The sequence below is a fragment of the Lactuca serriola genome, chromosome 2, assembly GCF_051521515.1.
Source record: "Lactuca serriola cultivar US96UC23 chromosome 2, Lser_US96UC23_V15, whole genome shotgun sequence".
NCBI lineage: Eukaryota > Viridiplantae > Streptophyta > Magnoliopsida > Asterales > Asteraceae > Lactuca > Lactuca serriola.
In genome coordinates, this window is record NC_136409.1 from 212055986 (window position 1) to 212078590 (window position 22605).

Genomic DNA, 22605 nt, shown 5'->3' on the forward strand with positions numbered 1-22605 from the left:
TGATTGCATTTACTACATCCAAGGTTCTAGAAGAAGAAAGAGGAATTGTATGAAGAAGTCGAGGTAATTGATGAAGACATGGGTGGGGAATTAGACGAGCCAATAATGGTCAAAATTGAGTTCAAAAAGGAAGGTCCTAAAGAAGATGAAAAGAAGAGTGCAAAGGCGAAAAAACAAGGTAAGGGGGTAAAGCACAAACATTAGGATAGTGCCAATAAGAAGAAGAATGAGAATTCGAAGAAGGCATACAAAAGAAGGGTTCAAGATTACAAGTGCAAATGGAAAGAACAAAAGGATAAAAGGGATATCCCACTCCTAACCGCAACAACATAAATTGGGAAGGAGTCCGGCTCACGACTCCTAAAAAAAGAAGCACTTTTCGGGAGGCAGCCCGATGTTTATAGTTTGCATTTTCTTTTCCTTTTTGATTTCTTTTTCATTTTTAATTGTTAGTTTTTGTTTTTAGTTTTTATTTTTAGTTTAACCAATTGATCATGAGTCTCTCTAGTCTTCTGATTTTATTTTGTAGAGTTAAAGAGAAAGTATGTGAAGTGGTGAAGGAGCTTAATGGATAAAGAAGACCATGTTCTTGGATAAGTGTGGGGTTCCAACATAAAGAAGAGAATAGTTTTTTTAAAGAAATTTATAGAAAGAAAGATTGTGAATGGTCCTAAATATTACAAAGAGTCGATGCATTACTGTGGATCTTACAAGGTTCTCTGAGAAAGCACCACGACGTGGACATCATCACCACACCGTTGCATTTGATTTTATCGTGGCTGAATCCGACCTGGAACCATGGCATGGCAATATTTTACCAGGTCGTGGCAATCTTATTTTGCTCGACCATTACGACTTCGAGCTCTACACCACATCGTGGTGTTGCTTTCCCATGTCGTGTTTGAGGTTCATCACATTTTTCAGGAATGGTTCTTTGATTTATTTCGATTCGGCACATTTGCATTCATGAGAGAATAAAATTCAGAAGTATTTTTTCCACCTATTATATGAGAAGTCTAAGCTTTTTCACACAAATTTCAGATTCGATCTCACCACTACTACCTAAGGGGAGTCTGTTCCAATTCTTTGTTTTTAATTTATGTTCTTTAATTGTTTTAGAATGGGGATATTGTACCATTTAAGTGCGGGGTAGTGGGTTGAATGTAGGAATACAAGAATTCTTATTAAAAATTGAAAAAATGACTAGGATTTAAGGAAAATAGAAAGATTTGAAATAATAATCTAAAACTCAATCTAGTTTAAAAATTGTTGTATTGTTGTGTTGAGACCTAGGTTGCTAGTGTTGTATGGGACGATCCGATGCGAGTTTCGATGTTTATTTGAGCCAATATATGTTCTAGTGTATTTGTGGCTTCCCTATCATAGTGAAATCATGGAACAAAAACATGGCCTTGTTTAGTTTGAGGGCCACAATATGTTTAGCATCGTGTACCAAAAATGTATCCATGAGAGCTTATGTAGTCATTGCATCTTAGACTAATACCTCTAACCAATAAGGGTTGAAGTTAAGTTCCCTTGCTTAAGTATATGTTTTTTAGGTATTTTAGTTTTGAGTGAAAAAAAGTGAGAAAAGAAAAAAAAAACTAAAAAAGAAAAAAAGAGTTACAAAAGTTGGAAATAAGAGTCTACAAAGCTATGAAGATCAAGAAATATCATGAAGAAAAGCTCCAAAGTATAGAAGACTCAAGAATAAGGTGAAATTTTCCAAATTATTATTTCTTGTATTTTTTATTTTATAGGTTATTTTTTCATATGTATGCTTAGGAGTTTAACCAAAAACACCTTGATGTTAAGCAAGTTTTCTGAGGATGGATTCGGATGGATGCATAAAATGAGACTTGCTCAAAAGAAGTGGGGAAATGTTTATGAAGATTGTGAGTATTTAGGATTATGGAAGTTCTTAGCAAAAAAAAGACACAAATACATGCATTGCGGTCTTCGAGTAATGGAGAGTCTGAAAATGGATTGTCTTGTGCAATGTTGGTAGCTAAAGTCTTGATGTAATAATAATAAAATTAGTTTTGCATGAGGGCAAAAAAAAGCCAAATGTGGTGTATTTTGATATGTGCATATTTAACTATATAATTCATGTATATTTCTTATAATTTTAGCTACAATTATGTTTATTTTGGAACAAAAAGATACTTATTATGTTTAAAATATGTTTTGTAGCGGCAAAGACTTGCTTGGGACAAAAAGGAAGCATACGAGGAGTTGGAAGTAGGAAACAGGAGCCAAAACAAAAGAAGAAGAAAAAAGAACTGAAGACCATGTCGTGGAGATCTCCAACACGACGTGGTGATGGGATAGTTCACAACCAATTAGATGACTTGGCGATTACGGGATAAACTTGAGGACCACGTCGTGGTGGCGGTTAACCACGACGTAGTGTACCGATTTTTGATAATTATAAAATCCTGAAGATTAGGTTGAATTTGAGGAATACATTCGATTTTCAGATGTGAATTTCGACTAAGAACTCCTAGAAACCCAGAAGAAGATAAAAACTCAATTGAAACCTAAGTATTAAAGAAGATGTAGAAGATTTCAACATTGATCTAGTTGATTTGCTTTTCATACTTATGTCTAGCTTATTTTACATGGATCTATTGGGTTTTCTGCTACAATGAGAGGCTAAATACCTTTTACTTCTGTTTGGTGAAGATGAACTTGATCCATATGTGTTGATTTTGATATTTGGATGATTATATTTGATTTTTCTTGTGTTTGATAAATCCAAACCCTATCATGTTTTGGTTCTAGTTTATATTTCTTATAAATAAGATTTTATGTGTTAATTGATCATATTAATTGCATGAATCTATCTCGTAATTGTTTATGATCATTAAATAATTAGAGCTATGATTAATCACATCTTAGATTAAGTAATTAAAGACTAGTAGCTTTAAATGTGTTAGACAGCATAATTAGTCTTAATTTGTGATTGTTTGCTTAACTTGATCATACGAGAGTAACTATTGTCATTCATAGTCCAATTTGTGCTTAATATCAATTTGGTGTTTAACTTATGCATGATCACTGCTTGTTAATTCAAAAATTGGTAGGCCTAGATATTTGATCATAATAGCTAGAAAATTGGTAATCAATATAATCTATCCATTAGAAATCAACCAAAGAAGAAAGTGAAATCGGATCTAAGCAGAAGTATTCTTTTCATTCTTGAAGTTAAGTTGTTTTCTTTGCCTAACTATTAGTTTATAGTTTAAGTTCTCTTGATCTTGAAAAATCAGCAAACCCCCTCCCACCCCCAACCATAGTTTGTTTCTTAGTTTAATTAGAAATAGTTACTTTATTTAACTAAATTCTGTTCCCTGATATCGACACCCAATTTACCTGAGCTATCTTATAATCTGAATAGGTACACTGCCTATAAGTGCATAGTTAGCAAATTAAGTTCGGTTTATAAATTTAAAACAAAGAGGTACAATTATGCACATCAATAATTCCATTAAGATTGTCATGTAGTAATACCGTATATAGACTTAACACATATATAACCATATCCGGCTCACACATTGTAACACCTGATGTTTACCTTTGTTGTAGATTGTAATAAAAAATGTTTATTATAAAATTTGAAATATAAATATGTTAATTTTTATCCAAAAATAATCATCATAAACATGTAGTAGATGTCAATACGATTATGCAGATATAAATAATGCTTAAATCTATCTTCATATGAAGAAGTTATGATTCTTCGAAGTTGTGCATTCATCCCTATACGACACAATATTTCGTTAAAAGTGAATCTGAGATAGGTTGCTTGTTAGTCTACGTAATCTAAACGAAATCCATAGTAATCGTCAAAGTGAAAGCGTGCATATAAATAACGCCTAAATTTGACTTCGTATGAGGAAGTTATGATTTTTCGAAGTTACGGTACATCAGTGTGCGACACAGAAATCGAAATTAAAATCGGTCGAGTGTTAGCCAAAAAAATGTAAACAAGAGTTGAAGATCTCCTAAATACTAATCCTTCGATATAAACAACATCGATGACGAAATCCTTATGAAGGAGTTATGAATTTTACATAGTGTTTTCAGTGTAATATTCATAGACTGTTAAATTTAAAATGGATTTAGAAATAGCTAACAAAGTCTAAATCAAAGTTATAGTACTCATCGATAGCTACGCGTGGATATAAAGAACGTCGAAAATGAAGCTCATATGCGATATATGTGAAATTTTGAAGATTCACTATTTTACCCGGCTAGGGCGACACAACACCACTCAACTCGCGGCACGTGTCACTCACGAGAGTCCCTCCCCTCACCTACCAATAAGTACGGTGCATGTAGTAGGTATGAAAGGTGCACCCTACCTAAATTATGCATATAAATACTTGGGGTAGACTCCTTCATTTCCTCACACCATACATCTCTCTTTAGTTCTGAGTTTCTTGAGCTTTTGGGATTTTGGGAAGTTTCATTTTAGTGAGGTTCTAAGGCATCGGAGAGCCCGATAGATAGACGTGTTAGATATCGAGGTTCTAAGGCATCGTTGGATTTCTAAAAAATTATAAGGCGAAATGATCGTGCCCCCCACCCCCACCAACTGTCCTACCTGGCTGATCCTTATTTGATATCCATGGAAGTATATTTAGAATTAGCGAAGGATCTAACTTCTACCATATTTCCATAGATATTAATAAGTTATAATATTATAGGTTAACACTAAATTAACACGTTACCGACCAATTGAATCGTCAGAAGGATAGTTGTTAGTCGTCTGAGTATTTATCCAATTTTAGTTTTCCAACCATATTATATACTCTAGTGTAACGCATGGTTCCTGATATGTATTTAATTCTTAATGTATTCATTTTTGTATAGAAACGCGACGAGTTGGAGGCCCCAAACTCGTCGAGTAGAGATGGATTGGGACGTGGGTTAAGAAGACTGCTTGACGAGTTGAGAAGCCTCAAGTCGACAAGTAGGACTGGCATAATGAATCCCTAATTTTCAGGGTTTTGCACCCTATTTAAACACCTTAACCCCCATAAGCTGGCCTCATTTACAACATCCATTATCCCAAACCCTAGCCACGACACCCTAATTCACTTTTGAGATTTTTGGGCCATTTTTGTGCATTCTTTGTGATTTTGAAGAAGAAGATACTTGAAGAAGGAGCAAGGACGTATAGGAGGAGAGTAGATCCAGAAGTTGAGCTTCATTTCTGGTTCATCTAAAGTATAAATCTCATATCTTATCTATATTAGGTTTAGATATAGTTTTAGGATGTTTTCCCCATATTTTGGTCCAAGAATGTTGGCCTTTGGGACTTGGATGTCCCATGTGGGCAAACCTTTCAGATCTAGTGTCTTTAGGGGACTTCATGGCATAAAGGTGCCAACTTTATGGCCATGGAAGTCCTATGAAACTTGTGGGCCATCTTTTTTGCATTTTGAGCCAAGTAGTCTATGCATGCAAGTAAAGATAGGAATTTTATGTGACCAAACTGTCCCTAGAGTCCAGCTTTACGAACCTATGGCTTATCTTGAAGTTTTGATGGTTTTTGAAGTTGGACTTAAGCCATTTTGAGCAAGGGTTATGGCCCATTTCTTCTAGGATGGGTCTTAATGGGTAAATTCGGAAATTGTACCCTCCTAGATGTGTATTCGGCCTAAATCTGGAGTATCGGACTTAGATTCGTAGAATAATGGCCTAATACATTAAGAAAACTTAACAGACTGGAGAACTTGACGATTTCATAAAGGAACTCGACGAGTTGGGTCGAAATGTCCCGATTTTGTAAAAGGAAGAACTCGACGAGATTAAGGATGGACTCGACAGGTTGATTGGAGAAGTCTCGATTCTGTTGATAGGAGGAACTCGACAAGTTCGTGAAAGAACTCGATGATTTGGATCGTGATCTTAGGGTTTATGATTTATGGAACTCGGCGAGTTGAAGGGTCAACTCAGAATATTGACTTTGACCAGAATGTTGACTTTGACTTTGACCAAAGTTGACCCTTAAGGGGTCAACTAACTCCTTTCACCCTCAAGAAAACCCTAATCCTCCATTGTTGAACGTGATCCCTTTTTGGTGATTTATAGCCTAGAAGAAGAAGAGAAGGAGTTTTGGTGCACCATCTCAGTTAGAAAGCCTCTACCTCATCTTCTTGAGCTACCTTAGGACTCCTGTATGTCCTTAAGGTTTTGCCTTTTTAGCTAAAGCATGTTAGATCTAGAGTTTTGTCCACTTTTATCAGTGTTTCAGGAAGCTTGAGTGTTAGAAATTCATATAGTTGGAAACTTTATGAGTTCTTGAGGTTACTTTGTGATCCCATTATCCCATATCTGGAGAGTTAGTGAGTTACGAGTCAATTCATGAGATTAGATCTCATTTTCCTTCATCTTGACCCAACTTGTGTCCAATACATGTGTTAAACATGCATGTCTAAAAAGCAATGATTTTTATGGTGCTTTGGGATGGAGAAAATTTTTTAGAAAGTTTAAGCTCTTGGCTTGAAGGATTAAGAGCTTAAAGCATTAAGTTATATAGAGCGATCCTCACAACATGACGGGTTGGTTGTCACGACATGACGATGGTCAGCTTCGCGACTATTTTGTCCTAACATTGTTATCACGTGACCAATGGGTGGCCACGACGCGGCTATCAGTTGGAGATGACTTTGACTGTTGACTTTGACCATGATGGACTATTGATCAAATTATGGGTTTTAAGGTGTAGACTTAGAGGGTACTTCTTTATTGTTGTTAGGTGTATCTTTGTACATGTTTACTATGTGTGAGAGTTGTTTGTGTCTAGATTCTATCTGCGAGGTGAGTCTTTTCACTGTATTACTTATGTCATGGTATTTTCATGGTGAGCAACTGGGTCTTATTTGATGATTATTGTTATTGAGCTGTTGATAGCTCTAGGACGTGTTTTTAGCCCATTGGGGTTGTTGATAGTCCCTAGTGTTGCTTATAACTCATAGTTGTTTACTTTTGTTGTGTTGTATGTGATACTGTAGGGAACTCACTAAACTTCATGCTTACAATTATGGATTTAAATGTGTTTCAGGTACTTCAAGTTCAACCCCAACGGTCCTAATTTGAGTCATTAACAATAATGAACCAAACTAGGGGACTTAATTTTTTTTGAAAGGACGAATAATATAATAAATGAAAACCACAACACTTAGCAAGAAACTAAGGCTGGAAAAAAAGTACAAAAAAAGACTGAAGTTCAAAAAGAGGGAACATAAAATAATTAAGGAATTAAATGTGTGAACGGGGGAGCAACTCCATTCGGCCCAATTGCCACACCCGTGGTGTCCTTTGTATTTATGCCATTCATAAGTTTTTAGAATGATAGAATCTGCAATCTTCACCTGAATTGTATGTTTTTGTTTGAAAATTTTGTCGTTCCTCGCCTTCCAAATTTTCCTAACGACGGAGAAGAAAATCATGTTGACTATCTGTCTTTTCCTTGGACAGTTACCCCATGAGTCTGCATAATCAACGAAGTCTCTCACATAAATGAATTGTCTGACAAAGATTTTACACCATCTTAGAATCTAGGATTGAAAATCTATAGTAAACATACAGTTAGAAAGAAGATGATCTGCAGATTCAGTTTGATGGTTGCAGAGTTGACATTGTGTATTTTTTGGATAGTAATACCCCTGGGATTCAAAGCACCAGCGATTGGGATTCTACTAAGTACAACCCTCCAAATGAAGCGTCTCACCTTGAGTGGTATGAGTTTTGACTAGCATATAGGAGATTCCGAGATGATGCTTGTTTTTTCATCCACTAGTTTCCTCATGCTATTAACCTGGTATTTTCCATATGTATTAAGATTGTATCAGAACCTAATGTCAGTAGAGGATTGAAAGTTTGACTTGTTGAAGAGGAAGTAAAACTTGTTTAGTTCTACAAAATTTTATGTGTCTGTGATTTCTGCTCGCCATTTCCAAACGAAACATGTGCTTGACAACTTGTCCATCAGCGGGCTTCTCTTTACCAATTCTAGAGTGTAGAGAAGATGGAAACAAATTTAAGGTGAACAATCACCCCACCAAATGTCTTTCCAAAAGAGAATATTGATGTTGGTGCCGGAAACTAGAGAAAAGCAGAATGATGATTATCCCGAGAGTCTCTTGACTATGTATTGCTTTGGAAATGCCGCACCAAACACCATTTGCAGTTTTTTGAGCTAGATAAGTCACATGATTTTTTGAAGGTTGTGTATACAATTTATCACTTCAGTCCATAGACTTCCAACTTCATTCTTCAGTCTCCACCACCATTTGATTCGCAATGACATATTTTGGGCTTTGAATGATCCAACATTTATACCTCCTTTATTTTTAGTTGCGATCACTTTTTCCCAGCCAACCCGATGGATTTTTGTGTTGTGTTCACTACCTCCCATAGAAATTTACACCTTATTTTTTCAAGGTTTCCAAGATTCCAATCGGAGATTTAAATTGTGAAAAGTTGTGATTCGGCAAGCTACCAAGCACCAATTTAATCAAAGCTAGACCACCACCAAAGGAGATTGATTTGGCTTTTCACTTGGATAGACGAGATTGAAACTTTTCAATAATTGGCCTCCAATCCTTCTAAAGTGCCATGTTGGCTCCGACAAGGACACCAAGGTAAATAAACGGGAATCTCCCACTTAGAAATCCCAAGACCTGAGACATTCTTTGAAGTTCTGCATTTGATGTGCCAATGCCAAATAACATGGACTTGTGGAAGTTCACTTAAAGGCAGGACGATACATGAAAACACTTAAGTATTCTTGATAAGTTTTGTATGCTGGAATTGTACCAAACACTAGTGAAGATGGTGTCGTGTGCGTAAAATAAATGGGAAATGGATGTGTTGGAACTAGATAGGTTTATATCATGGTACATATATTTTCCTTTCGTACTTTTGAGAGCGACGTGCAGACCTTCCATGGCTAGAATGAAGAGGAAAGGCGAGAGGGGGTCACCCTAACGCACCCCCTTGTGAATGAGAAACTTTAAGTTGGAGCCTCGTTAACTAGAACCGAAGTCCACAACGAAGATAGACAACGTTAGATCCATGATCTCCATTTATACCCAAAAGACATTTGATCCATCACTCAGTCAAGGTATCCCCAGTTAACGTTATCGAATGCTTTCTCGAAGTCCACTTTGAATAGAAAGATTGATTATTTTGATTTCTTGGCCCAATTTTTTAATTCATTTATGATTAGGGGACCATCTAGGATGTTTCTGCCCTCAATGTATGCAGACTGGACTTCATCGACAACTAAACTGATAACGCATTTCAACCTATTCGCAAGTATCTTTGCAATTATTTGGTACAGACGGCCGATAAGACAAATGGGTCTGTAATCGCTAATTGTAAGTGGATCTTTCACTTTTAGGATGAGGGTAATGAAGGATATATACATGATCTCACAAGTGAGTTACCCGAACGAACTTGTAAGCCAACTAAGCCTGCCATAAAAGAGCCGAACTTGCCCTTAAAGAATGACACGCCATTAAGCCGGACTTTGATAACAATCGAACCAAACCTGTCATCGATAAAGTATTCCTCACGATTCAAGGATCATAAGACCGAAGTTGATGTGACTATACTATAGCACTAAACAGCCGTGAATTACCATTAAAACTTGACCACGGTACTTGGAATCCATCAAAAATGACTTGGGACTCAACCTAAGTATAACTGGTGGTACCTTCATCAGTCATGAAATATATGGCGATTAGACAAAGGCTAGAGGAAGCATCTATTCCCGATGACAATATATGTATAAAAGATCTACAAAATCAAGTATTCGTGTAAGCTAATTAGTTCTTAGAATGCTTTTACAATACAAATTCAAATTACGATCATTTACTAATTTAACCATCGAAGTGTTCTCTCAGGGCGATCCCGAAGAGCTTCTAACATGTTGTGTTGTATTTCAGGCTCAGACGTCTTGATCTCAAGAAGTGGTTCAGGCTCGGCCTACCTAAAAGAGATTGTAAAAACTGAGACACATCATGCATGGTATTGTGAACTTCAAGATCATCTCCTTCACACTGGTTTCCATAATGGTAAAAGTAATATATAACTTTTCTTTCTTTGCACCAACGGCTCTATCCTTTATATCCTCATCTATGTCGACTTTATAATCATCACATGCAATAATCAGTTTAGTTTCCATACATTCATTAACAACTTCACAACCAGATTTATTCTTAAATACTTAGGAGACTTGTCTTATTTTTGTATCTTAAAGTCATACGCTCACAAAAGTTATTCTCGTCACATAACACAAATCATGATCTTCTCGGCCATACTTCTTTGCATAATTCCAAGATTGCTCCATCACCAATCTCATCCAAAGATCCACCCAATCTTCATGATGACACTCCACCCCATGTGATCCCAATACTTATCAAAGTGTAACCAATGCATTATGATTACTTTTTTTTACTAGACCCAATATTAGTTTTGTAGTAAAAAACTAGCCCAATTCATGCATGATCCTACAACTCATCAATGGCTAGCCACCAAACAGCCGCTTCGTTATCTCAAAGGAACATCTCATTATGCTGACACACCTCTTCTAATTCATATTTATGTTGATGTAGACTGGGCTCGTGACGCTATCTCTCGCCATTCCTCCTTGGCTTATGTAGCCTTTCTTGGACGAAATCCTATTAACTAGAGCTTAAAGAAACAAACAAATGTTTCCCATTCATATACTGAGGTTGGGTATCGTTTCATTGCAACCGATTCAGTAGAACTCACTTGGTTAAGGCAACTACTTCAAGAACTTTGGTTTGCTCCCAAACATCCTCCCACATTACTCTATGAAAATCTAAGTGGAATTTATGTATGTGTCAACCCAACGTTTCAGTCCCGTATGATACATGTTGCCGCTGACTTTCATTTTATATGTGAAAAAATTGCACAAGGCAATTGTAATAAGTGTAAAAATTGTTACCGATCGTTAATCGCTAAAAGTAACAAGTATCAAGTATAATAAATTTAATACATAATATTTATCAAACTATGATAAAATACAAAATTTCATATTAAAATATAAAATAAAAATAAACCAAAATGTCTAACATTTCATTTCTGCAAACCGCAGAACACCTCTCTCTCTCTCTCTCAATTATTGTGCCATGTCCTCCTGAAGTGCTCCCGAGTTCCGGACTCCCTATTCTACCCTACACCAATGGCATCATGCATTAAGGTGAGTGCACAACCCCACTTTATTTCTTCCAAACCTTTTCGGGGGGGGGGGGGGGGGGAGTACATGTTACAAACTATCATTTTCATAAATATTGCTAAACATATAACCTTAGTAGTATGATATTATGTTGGTAGACACTCTACCCAACTTTTAGGGATAATATTGTGCCTAGTTGTTACACTGACATGCTACTAGATAACCCTTGACCTAGTCGTTACTATAGCCAACCTTTGGATAAGCTTAGTACCTAGTGGTTACTCTTCCTAAATACCCGCTACACGAAACGCTCTAACTTCATTATATGCGTATAAGATAATAAAAATATATATAATAAGTATCTCGTATAAACTCAATGAAGAACAACCACTTAATACCTAGCTGTTACATTAGCCAACTTAAAACCACCCTTTTGATAAGCTTAATACCTAGTGGTTACTCAGCCTAAATACTCGGCTATGCAAACCATCTGACTTAGTTATATATATATATATATATATATATATATATATATATATATATATATATATAATAAGTATAACCTACAAGGGAAGTAACAAAGCCACTATGCGGCTACCCCTAAACTCAACAATTTTTAAATGAGACACACCACTCATTTCAAAGCTAATTAGTTTTTAGCTATCCCTGACCTATAATCGTAGATCTTAACGATGATGCATCGTGCAAGGAATTAATTAGATCCAGTGAGTGATTATGAAGAACTCATTGTAAGATTGTCTATCACGCTTTAATTTGATAAGTAATACATACAATTATATGTAATAATACTACAAAAATTAGACAAAAAGGAAATTCATAAGCAAATAGTTAAATAGGTTGAATAGGAAGAGACCTTGTTTACCTACCTTCAGAGGGGCAATACCCACTGTAAGGAGTTCCCAATTAACTCACGGATGCGAGTTCTTGATAACATTAGTACATATAAACTCAAGGATGCGAGTTCAGGATAATAATAGTACCTATAATCTATTATATAGTAAAACCCTACAAAAAATTTAAGATATAAAATCTGTGAACTCACCAACATTACGTTGACCCTTTCAAATCACATGTATTTCTAGGAAACTGTGAGATGGAAGATTGTACACCTTGAAGCAACAAATGATCGATGGAAGTACCAGAAGCCCGTTAGCATATATCTTTATGCCTAACTGTTAAGGCACATTTTGTATTAGAAATGTTAGTACTTTTAATACATATTTTGATGTAATGATGGAAGTAATATTTATGTTACATCTTGTTTTGTATTGTTCAATGTATGTTCAATATCTGTGATCCAATGTCCTAACGTCGCACCTCCCAGCGATTCCGCCGTCAGACGGGGGTGTGACGACAATCTTTACTTCAACCATGTATCTACAAAACCCTAAACGTCAGATTCTCACCAAACCTTTGAACATTCAACTATTTCGATATCATAATTCGAAGCTCGGTGTTCTTCGAAGACCACTCACGCTAGGGGTGGAGCTACTTATAACCAAGGTAGGTTGTAGGACTCGCCTAATTTTTAAATTTCATACAATATTTATATAATAAAATTTTTATGACCTACCTTTAAAAAATTTTAGGACCTCCCTCATATTAATGTATAAAATAATAAATAAATAATAAAAGATATTGTGGAGGGTGTAACATCCCAAAATTTAGAGTCAAAAATTTCATTTTTAATTAGATAAGTTATAAAAACAGTAGTCTGGAAACATCATCAGTATCATTCAAATCATACTCAAACCCAAGTGTCAAAAATCAAAACCATAACATGTCATAGTAAAACAATTTCAGAGTACAATCCCCAAGGATCTCGTAATGCGGAGATCATAGTGTGATGCGCTGTGATCAAGTCGACTCCCTTATTTTTTAAGAAAAGGTACCTTAATCTAAAACTGAAAACCGTAAGAACGAAACTTAGTGAGTTCCTTAAATACCTCATACCATACATATCAACATACTGCCTAGCATATATGGATGCTGGCCTACCCCTTCGGTCTCTTTCAACCGGATACTGTTTAGCATATAAACACATAAATCACATACTGTCATACATAACCATGAGCCATACATATATAATAATAAATAAAGATGCTATGTGTCGAACATAGTCTTACCATTATGCCACAGGCCGCCATGTGGTCTTTCTTTCCAAGCCGGGGGCCACCCCCTCAGTCTTACAGACAAGTGTCAGGAGCCACCTCCTGGTCTTCCATGCAAGCCTCACAAAGACAACTAGCATGCATACTACTTAACTCATCAAATTAGCATATAGTGTGCCAGGAGCTACTTCCTAGTCTTTCATACATAATGCCTAGGGTTAACCCCCGGGTCTTCCTACCATACATAATAACATACAGTGTGCCAGGAGTTGCCTCCTGGTCTTTCATACATAATACGTAGGGCTAACCCCCGGGCCTTCTTACAATACATAAACCAAATGGTCGACATTGGTTCCTTCGACCCATATAAACAGTGGGGAGACTCACCTCGCACTGCTGAAGTCCCGCGAATAAATCTCTGGCTGCTAGCTGATAGATCCCCGAACTGTCAACATCAAATTAATAATTGGGTTCCAATGCATAAACATAACTCCACACTTGGGGTAAAGAGACTATTTTACCCCTAATCTAGCTTAGACCATAATCAAGGCCCAACTCAAAATCTGGAGGCCCAAAAGCCAAATAATAAATCAAGGCCCAATATATGGCCTGAATTTCCAAATTAGGCCCAAACCCCTACATGGTATTACCTTAAGGCCCAACCATTTATTCTAGTCCAAACATTTGGCATTCCGATGGTCCAATGTCTAATAATCATCAAGGCCTAATTATGGCCCATCTATGACCCAATTTTTCCAAATTGGGCCCAAACCCTCACATAGGCCTTACCCTAAAGTCCATCCAAATATTCCAATCCATATACTTGTTCTTGGATGGCCCACCAATAGCCCAATCACCAAAACCCAACAGAAAGGCCCAACTCAAGGCCCAAACAAAATTAGGGTTTTCACATAAAATGAAAATTAGGGTTAATTAGAAACACTTAACCCATTAAGTCCATCATTATACTAGGTAAATCATACGGTGTGGTCGGGAATAATTCATTATTCAATTCCAATGGCCCAAAACAAGGGTCTTGATAATTCCAAACTAACATATTCACAATTAGGGTTATCTAAACCCAAATTAGGGCTTCCAACCCAATTACGTGCCGACAAAGTTCCAAATTAGGTTTTTAGGTTAATTAGGGTTTCATTAGGTCAATTAGGGTTTCATTAGGCCGGGCACCACCCACTACCACCTCGGGTAGTGGTGGTCAATAGCGGCTCACAGCGGCAGCCACCACCTCGCGGTGGTGGTGGCTATGACTCTAAGCCAAAACACTGTCAATGACGGCTCACGGCGGCGGCCACCACCTTACGGTGGTGGTGTGTCACACCCCCAAACCAGACGGCGGAAACGTCCGGGGGTGGAGGACTTCATTTGTAGTATCACAACACATGCATCATAGTAATCAAAGTACAAACAACCATTGTATTTAAAAGTATAATATTTACATGTGTTCAATCATTGTATATTGAAACCAAACTAGTTATACAAAAGAAGAAGATAAAACTCATAATGGCTCCATCTTCTCAAAAAGCTCGGGGAGTACCTGTTATTATTTCCCTGAGAATACAAGTAATCTGAAAAGAGAGTATCAACAATAAGTTGAGTGAGTACATAAGTTTTTATGTTTGAATGGGTGTATTTGTATTTTGAATATGAAAACACTCCTAGAAAATCCCATATTTTCTGTGGTGTGTGAAAAGTAGTTTTATTCCCATAAAACCCTCTTATTTGTAAACCATTGTATTTGTAAAACTTGTATTTGAGAGTGTACCTCGCTTCACCAGCTATTATTGAAAACTATAGTATAGCATTGTACTTTGCATTTTGTAAACTGGTACTTTGAAGATATACTTACGTTTAGTTGTTTATACACTAACGTGTTGTTAATATCTTTTTAATGAGTTATTATAACCATACTAAGACATGAACGCCTGAAACAAACGCCTGATGAGCGCTTAAACTGTTAATAACAATTGCCACTCATTGGCGTGTATTCCTGACTGTAGCTAGCAGCCTGAGTGCGGGGTTGTCAATCCCGATATAGATCTACACACAACTTGTTTCGATCCCCGGACTGGAGATTCTGGTTATAATGTCAGGGCTTTACCTTGGTTGTCTAAACTGAATCTAAACAACCTGAATTGAATGTCTCATAAAAAGCATATAAACGTTACATGTATATTAGTTATGAAAACCCAATCATTCTGAAATAAATGATTGACAGTATGTTCTTGACTTATTATCCCGAACATGTATTTGATAAGTGTAAACCCTTGATTCGTTTTGAATTAAAACCCTTGTTGCATGTAAAACAGTGTATTCATATGAATTATCGCTCTATGTATCATAAATTATACCTATTATAATTTATATGTACTTTATGATTTGGTAACTAACTATTTTTGCATGTAATCCTTTGCTCAACATGTTACAAAGGGTGATTAAGCTGATGAAATAACTTTTAATTTTATATACATATACAATTTTAAATATAAGTAAAATTTGAACGACCTTCGGACAAATAACTGGTACTACAAGTCCACATCCAAACAAGGAAAATGACCTAGAATGAATTATTAGTCCTAAGGCTTTTAAATCTTATTTATATTAAATTATATATACAAATATGTATATTTGGGAAAAATATAAGTTTATAAAAGAGTTCAATATTTGAAGTATTTTGATGCCTTAAAATCATTTTATCGTGATTTGAAATCATTTATTTATAATACAAAGTTGTTGTGTTATACTTGTATTTCCCCCCTTAAAACAGTAGAAATTATGAAAATACGGGGGTATGAACTCACTTGGTAGGTGGTAATTCGGACAGGGTTTCGTTTCACGAAAAGGAGTTTATTTGTCGAGAAACCGGCTCAAATCAGGCAGAGTTTTAACAGGAGAGAGGATGAATTCTCAAGAATTTCGGGGCTTCACGGCTTACTTTGGGCTCGAGTCTTGATACTGGGGCTTTAAGGGTTGTATTTAAGCTTAAGGGTGTGGAAAAGGTGAAAGAGAGTAAAATTTGGGGTGAAAAGTGTAAAAAATCCGGAAACCCTCGTATGCCTTATATAGGCCGAAGCCTCGGATCCGAAGCTTGTGCGAGGCTATGCGAGGCTGACATTCTGCGAAGGGAAGAAGCTTCGGTTCGGTGGTGGTAGGCTCGGATTGGTCTAGCCCTCGGTCCAATGCAAAGAAGCCACGTGCGAAGGGGTGTCCGAGGGTGGTGCGAGGCGTGTGCGAGGAGCATCCCCGGTGTGTCTCCTTGCGAGGCTGTCCGAGTGGGATTGGACAGCAGAGGTGGCCGAATCAGGAGGTGACACGCGAGACTTCGGTCCACTCAGCAGCTGACACGTGGAGGCTCGCATGCGAGGGGGTGACGTGGCACTACTGTTCATGCGAATTTTCCCGGGTATTTCTATTTTTCTTTATTTTTTTTGCCCAACCTTGTAAAATTCATAACTTTTGCATACGAACTCCGTTTTTGACGTTCTTTATATGCACGTGTAACTAAAATTATACTCTACGACTTTCGTTTAGACTTCATCGGCAAATTTTGACTTTATTTTTTTATATTATTATTTTAAACAGATCGGGACGTGAATCCGTTATAAATTCATAACTTTTTAATACGACGTCCGTTTTTGTCTGTCTTTTTATCGTTGTACTACTAATGACGAGACCTTCAATTCTCGTTTAGGTTGTGTCGGCTAAAAACCACTCGATCTTTATTCCGAGTTTTTAGCTGTACACTGCTATACTAAAACTTCGAAAAATCATAACTTCCTCATACGAAGTTAGATTTTGGCGTTCTTTTTATGAAAGTTCTCGGTTTAACAAAAACTATAACTTTCATTTAGATTGTTAAGGCTAGAAAGCCTTTTATCAAAAATTCAGTTTTTACACTGAACAGTGTTTTGCCGGTTTTGTCGCGGATTTTCGATTGGTCATAACTTCTTCGTTATAACTCGGATTTTAGTGTTCTTTATATTTTTGGAAACCTTGTTACAATCTCTATCACTTGGTTTAACCTAATTGAGATTATTTAATAATTTATTTTTGAGGGTCAATTATGTAAATATACATAGTATGCCAAAATTTCTCTTTATTTAATTAAAAAGAAGTACAATTTGACCTACATTATTACATAAGTTTGAAATAACGATTTGTTACATTATCCCCCCGTTAGAGAGAATTTCGTCCCGAAATTTACTTTACGGATAGACTAGGGAAAAAGATATGGGTATTTTTGTTGCATTTGATCCTCCCGCTCCCAAGTGAATTTAGGTCCCCGTCTTGCATTCCAGCGAACCTTCACTATCGGGATGCGGCTTTGTTTGGTTTTCTTAACTTCCCTGTCTAGTATCTCTATGGGTTCTTCCACAAAATTGAGGCTCTCGTTTAACTCGATTTCCTCGAGTGGTATCACAAGAGTCTTGTCGGAAAGACACTTTTTCAAGTTCGAAACGTGGAAGGTAGAATGAATGTTACTTAGTTCTTGGGGTAATCGAAGTTTGTAAGCTACAGGGCCGATTCGGGCAAGAATCTCGAATGGTCCTATATACCTTGGGTTAAGTTTGTCACGCTTTCCAAAGCGTATCATGCCTTTCCAGGGTGAGACCTTTAGCAAAACTCGGTCGCCAACCTGGAATTCCAAGGGTTTTCTCCTTTTGTCTGCGTAGCTTTTCTGTCTATCTCTGGAAGCTTTAAGTCGTTCCCGAATTTGTACGATCTTTTCGGTAGGTTCTCGGATAATTTCTGGACCAGTGAGAGCACTGTCAGGAGTTTGACCTCTAGCTAGCTGCGTGTCACCCACTTCAGCCCAGCACAGAGGGGATCTGCACTTGCGACCATAGAGGGCTTCGAATGGAGCAGCTTTTATGCTAGTGTGATAACTGTTGTTATAAGAGAACTCAGCAAGGGGTAAATGAATATCCCATGCCTTCCCAAAGTCTATCACGCAAGCTCGTAACATATCTTCTAACGTTTGAATCGTCCTTTCGCTTTGTCCATCGGTTTGCGGATGGTAGGCTGTGCTCATGTCTCGCCTAGTTCCCAGAGCGTTTTGTAAAGATTGCCAAAAACGAGAGGTGAATCTACTATCTCGGTCTGAAATAATAGATATTGGTACACCATGTAGTCTAACAATCTCCTTGAGGTACGTTCTGGTTAGCTTTTCCATCTTGTCGGTCTCCTTGATTGGTAAGAAGTGTGCGGATTTGGTTAATCTATCGATGATTACCCAAATAGTATCATAACCACTTGATGTCTTGGGTAACTTGGTTATGAAATCCATTGTAATCCGCTCCCACTTCCATTCAGGGATTTCAGGTTGTTGTAATAAGCCTGAAGGTTTCTGGTACTCTACCTTAATTTTGGCGCAAGTAAGGCACTTGTCCACAAAGGTAGCGATTTCGGCCTTCATGTTAGGCCACCAATATAACTTCTTAAGGTCCAGATACATCTTGTCTGAACCTGGGTGGATGGAGTATCGGGTTTTGTGTGCTTCATTCATAACCACATCTCTGTAACCACCAAACTTTGGTGTCCAGATCCGGTTCATGAAATAATAGACTCCATCATCCCTGACTTCGAAGTTCTTATCCATTCCTCTTAGAGTTTCACCTGCTACGTTTTCGGGTTTCAAGGCTTCAAGTTGAGCTTCCTTGATCTGTGTAGACAGATGCGAATGGATTGTCATGGTCAACGACTTTACCCGGCATCCCGAGTATTCTTTTCTACTAAGGGCGTCAGCTAGTACGTTTGCTTTACCAGGGTGATAACGAATTTCACACTCGTAATCATTCAGTAGCTCCACCCATCGTCGTTGTCTCATATTCAGCTCTTTCTGGTCGAAGATGTGTTGGAGACTTTTATGGTCCGTGAATATTGTGCATTTCGTGCCATATAAGTAATGTCTCCAAATCTTCAGAGCAAACACCACTGCTCCTAATTCAAGGTCTTGTGTTGTATAGTTGACTTCATGTGTCTTTAGCTGTCTTGAGGCGTAGGATATAACCTTTCCTCTTTGCATAAGAACACATCCAAGCCCTTGATTAGAAGCATCACAGTACACTACGAAATCCTCTGTCCCTTCAGGGAGAGACAGGATTGGTGCACTACACAAGGCTCGCTTCAGCATTTGGAACGTTGTTTCTTGCTTTTCTCCCCAACTAAAAGTTACACCCTTTTGGGTCAGAGTAGTAAGAGGCTTAGCTATTCGAGAGAAATTTTGAATGAATCTGCGATAATAGCCAGCAAGACCTAAGAATTGACGGATTTCTGTAGGTGTTTTGGGTGCTGACCAGTTTTCAATTGCCTTTATTTTGGAAGGGTCGACGTGTATTCCTTCTGAACTAACCACGTGACCTAGGAAATCTACCTTCCTGATCCAAAATTCACACTTTGAAAACTTCGCATAGAGCTTCTCCGACCTAAGTGTTTGTAATATTTGATGAAGATGCTGGCCATGTTCCTCTTTGCTCTTTGAGTAGATAAGGATATCGTCAATGAAGACTATAACGAATTTGTCCAAGAATGGACGACACACTCGGTTCATTAGGTCCATGAAAACTGCAGGTGCATTTGTCAATCCGAATGGCATCACTATAAACTTGTAATGACCATAACGAGTTCTGAACGCGGTTTTGGGAACGTCTTCCTCCAAAATTCGTAACTGGTGATACCCGGATCTTAAGTCTATTTTCGAGAAGTAGTTCGCCCCTTGAAGTTGGTCGAACAGATCGTCAATGCGAGGCAGAGGGTATCGATTCTTGATGGTAAGTTTATTCAGCTCGCGGTAGTCAATACACATGCGGAATGATCCATCCTTCTTCTTTACGAACAAAACCGGTGCTCCCCAAGGTGAGAAGCTTGGTCTTATGAAACCTTTGCTTAGGAGTTCGTTAACTTGGCTGGATAATTCCTGCATCTCGGAAGGCGCAAGACGATAGGGGGATTTAGCTACAGGGGTAGCTCCAGGGATTAAGTCGATTCGGAATTCGACTTGTCGTTCGGGAGGCACTCCTGGAAGATCATCGGGAAAGTTGCAGACTTCAGGAATGCTTGCGATGTCTTTCACTTCTTGATTTTTATCTACCACATGAGCTAGGAATGCACAATACTCCTTGCGAAGGTATTTCTGTGCCCTGATGCTTGAAATGATCTGAAGGTTTGTTCCGGGTTTGTCGCCATAGATAATAAGAGTTTCGTTAGTTGGTAAGTTCAAACGAATAGCTCTTTCATAGCATAGGATGTCGGCATGGTTGGGGCACAACCAATCCATACCTATTATGATGTCAAAACTTTTGATAGAGACCGACATAAGGTCTATTGGGAAAGACAAGTCATTTAACATAAGGGTACATCCTATGTATATATCATTGGTGGATTCGTATTTCCCGTTAGCCATTTCTACTGTGAAGGTTTTATTTAGTGGTTGCGAGTTCTGATTTAGTAGATGTTTAAAGTTATGGCTCACGAAGCTCCTCTCGGCACCACAATCAAAAAGAATGCATGCATAAGTATTATTGAGAAGGAACGTACCCGTGACCACAGCAGGGTCTGCCACCGCTTCTTCGTGACCTAGTGCTAGAATTCTCCCAACCCCACCGGCATTTCCAGCTTTTGGACAGTCTTTCTTGAAATGCCCCACATCACCGCATTGGTAGCATGCTCGACTTACTCCAGCGGCAGGTACTTGGTTAAGGGGTTGAGGCGGTGTTCTACAGAATCGGGCAGTATGCCCTTTCCTATTGCAGTTACGGCACTGCATTTCAGGGCAATTTCCGGTGTGGTGAAAATTGCACTTGTTGCATTTAGGGAGGCTACCAGCATAGGGCTTAGTTGGTGCTGAGTAGTTAGGGGCAACAACAGGTGTAGTAGTAGGTATGGTAGCAGGAACAGTAGTAGCATGGACTGCCACTATTTGTTGCTTCTTTGAAGGTTCCAGAGGAGATTTTCCCTTCCTTTTGTTCCAACCCTTCTTGTTGTTGTTGTTGTTGTTGTTCTCCCTAGGTTGTTCTGGGGCGGTAACCACAGAGTTTTGACGGTTTCCGTGGTCAATAAGTGACTGTGCCAGTTCCTTGGCACTGTCAAAGGTGACAGGTTTTGATGCAATGACACTTGCTTTTATCTGGGGCGACAGTCCCCAAATATACCTTTCAATCTTTTTGCTCTTTGGAGCAACCATATCCGGACACAGAATCGCCAAGTCACAGAATCGATTCGTGTAAGTCATTATGTCGGCACCGGCTATAGTAATACTCCAGAGTTCTTGTTCCAGTTTCTGGATTTCCCCTCGCGGGCAGTATTCACGCATCAGCATGGTTTTTAGGTTCTCCCAGCTTATAGTATTAGCCACCACCAAAGTTAGTGACTTAACATGGCCATTCCACCATGTTAGGGCCCTATCTAAGAAAGTAAAGGCAGCAAATTTAACTTTGCTACCCTCTGGACAGGAGCAGATTTCAAAGACTGCTTCTGTCTTCTCAATCCACTGCCTTAAAACCATCACTCCTCCAGTTCCATTAAAGGTCCTGGGTTTGGCATTCGAGAAGTCTTTATAAGTGCACTCCCTCGAGCGCTCATGACCCTCGACAAGGTTAGAAGGATGTGGATCAGCTCCCGACCCACTAGTACCGCCAGCATTGATATGAGATAAGGCAGCCACTACAGCTACCGTGACTGCCGCTTGGAACATGGCAGCATCGAATTGAGGGGGTGGTGGTGGAGGTGGTGTCGGTGCTTCCGTTTCATTGTTACGTCTAGGATTCCTACGAGGAGGCATCTTTTTCTATAAAAGTCAATAGATAAAAAGATAGTGAGATATCAAGAATGAATATGAATTTGATATCTCTGAACTTAAACACTTAATTCAACAAGAATCTTGTAAAGAATTGAAAATAGATTTCCACTGCAAGTATAACTTGCAATAGGATAATATAAATTGGAGTGGTTATTTTTCAAAGAATATTTAAATACATGTCGATTGTGTTGATATCTATGTAATCTGTATATGTGACCTTCAAGTAGGTCCATAATACTATGAAAGTATCGACATTAAACCGACCTACCGAAAATAAAAATTTTCGCGGCCGTATCGAAAAGTATGAAAAACAACACTGGAACATATCCTTAATCCCAAAACTTTGGAATGGAAGGTTTGTGAAAATTGTAATAGCTCTTGTTGAAGTAAGGTGCTTATTATTTTATTGATGCTTGATTTTGTACATGCCCTGAAAG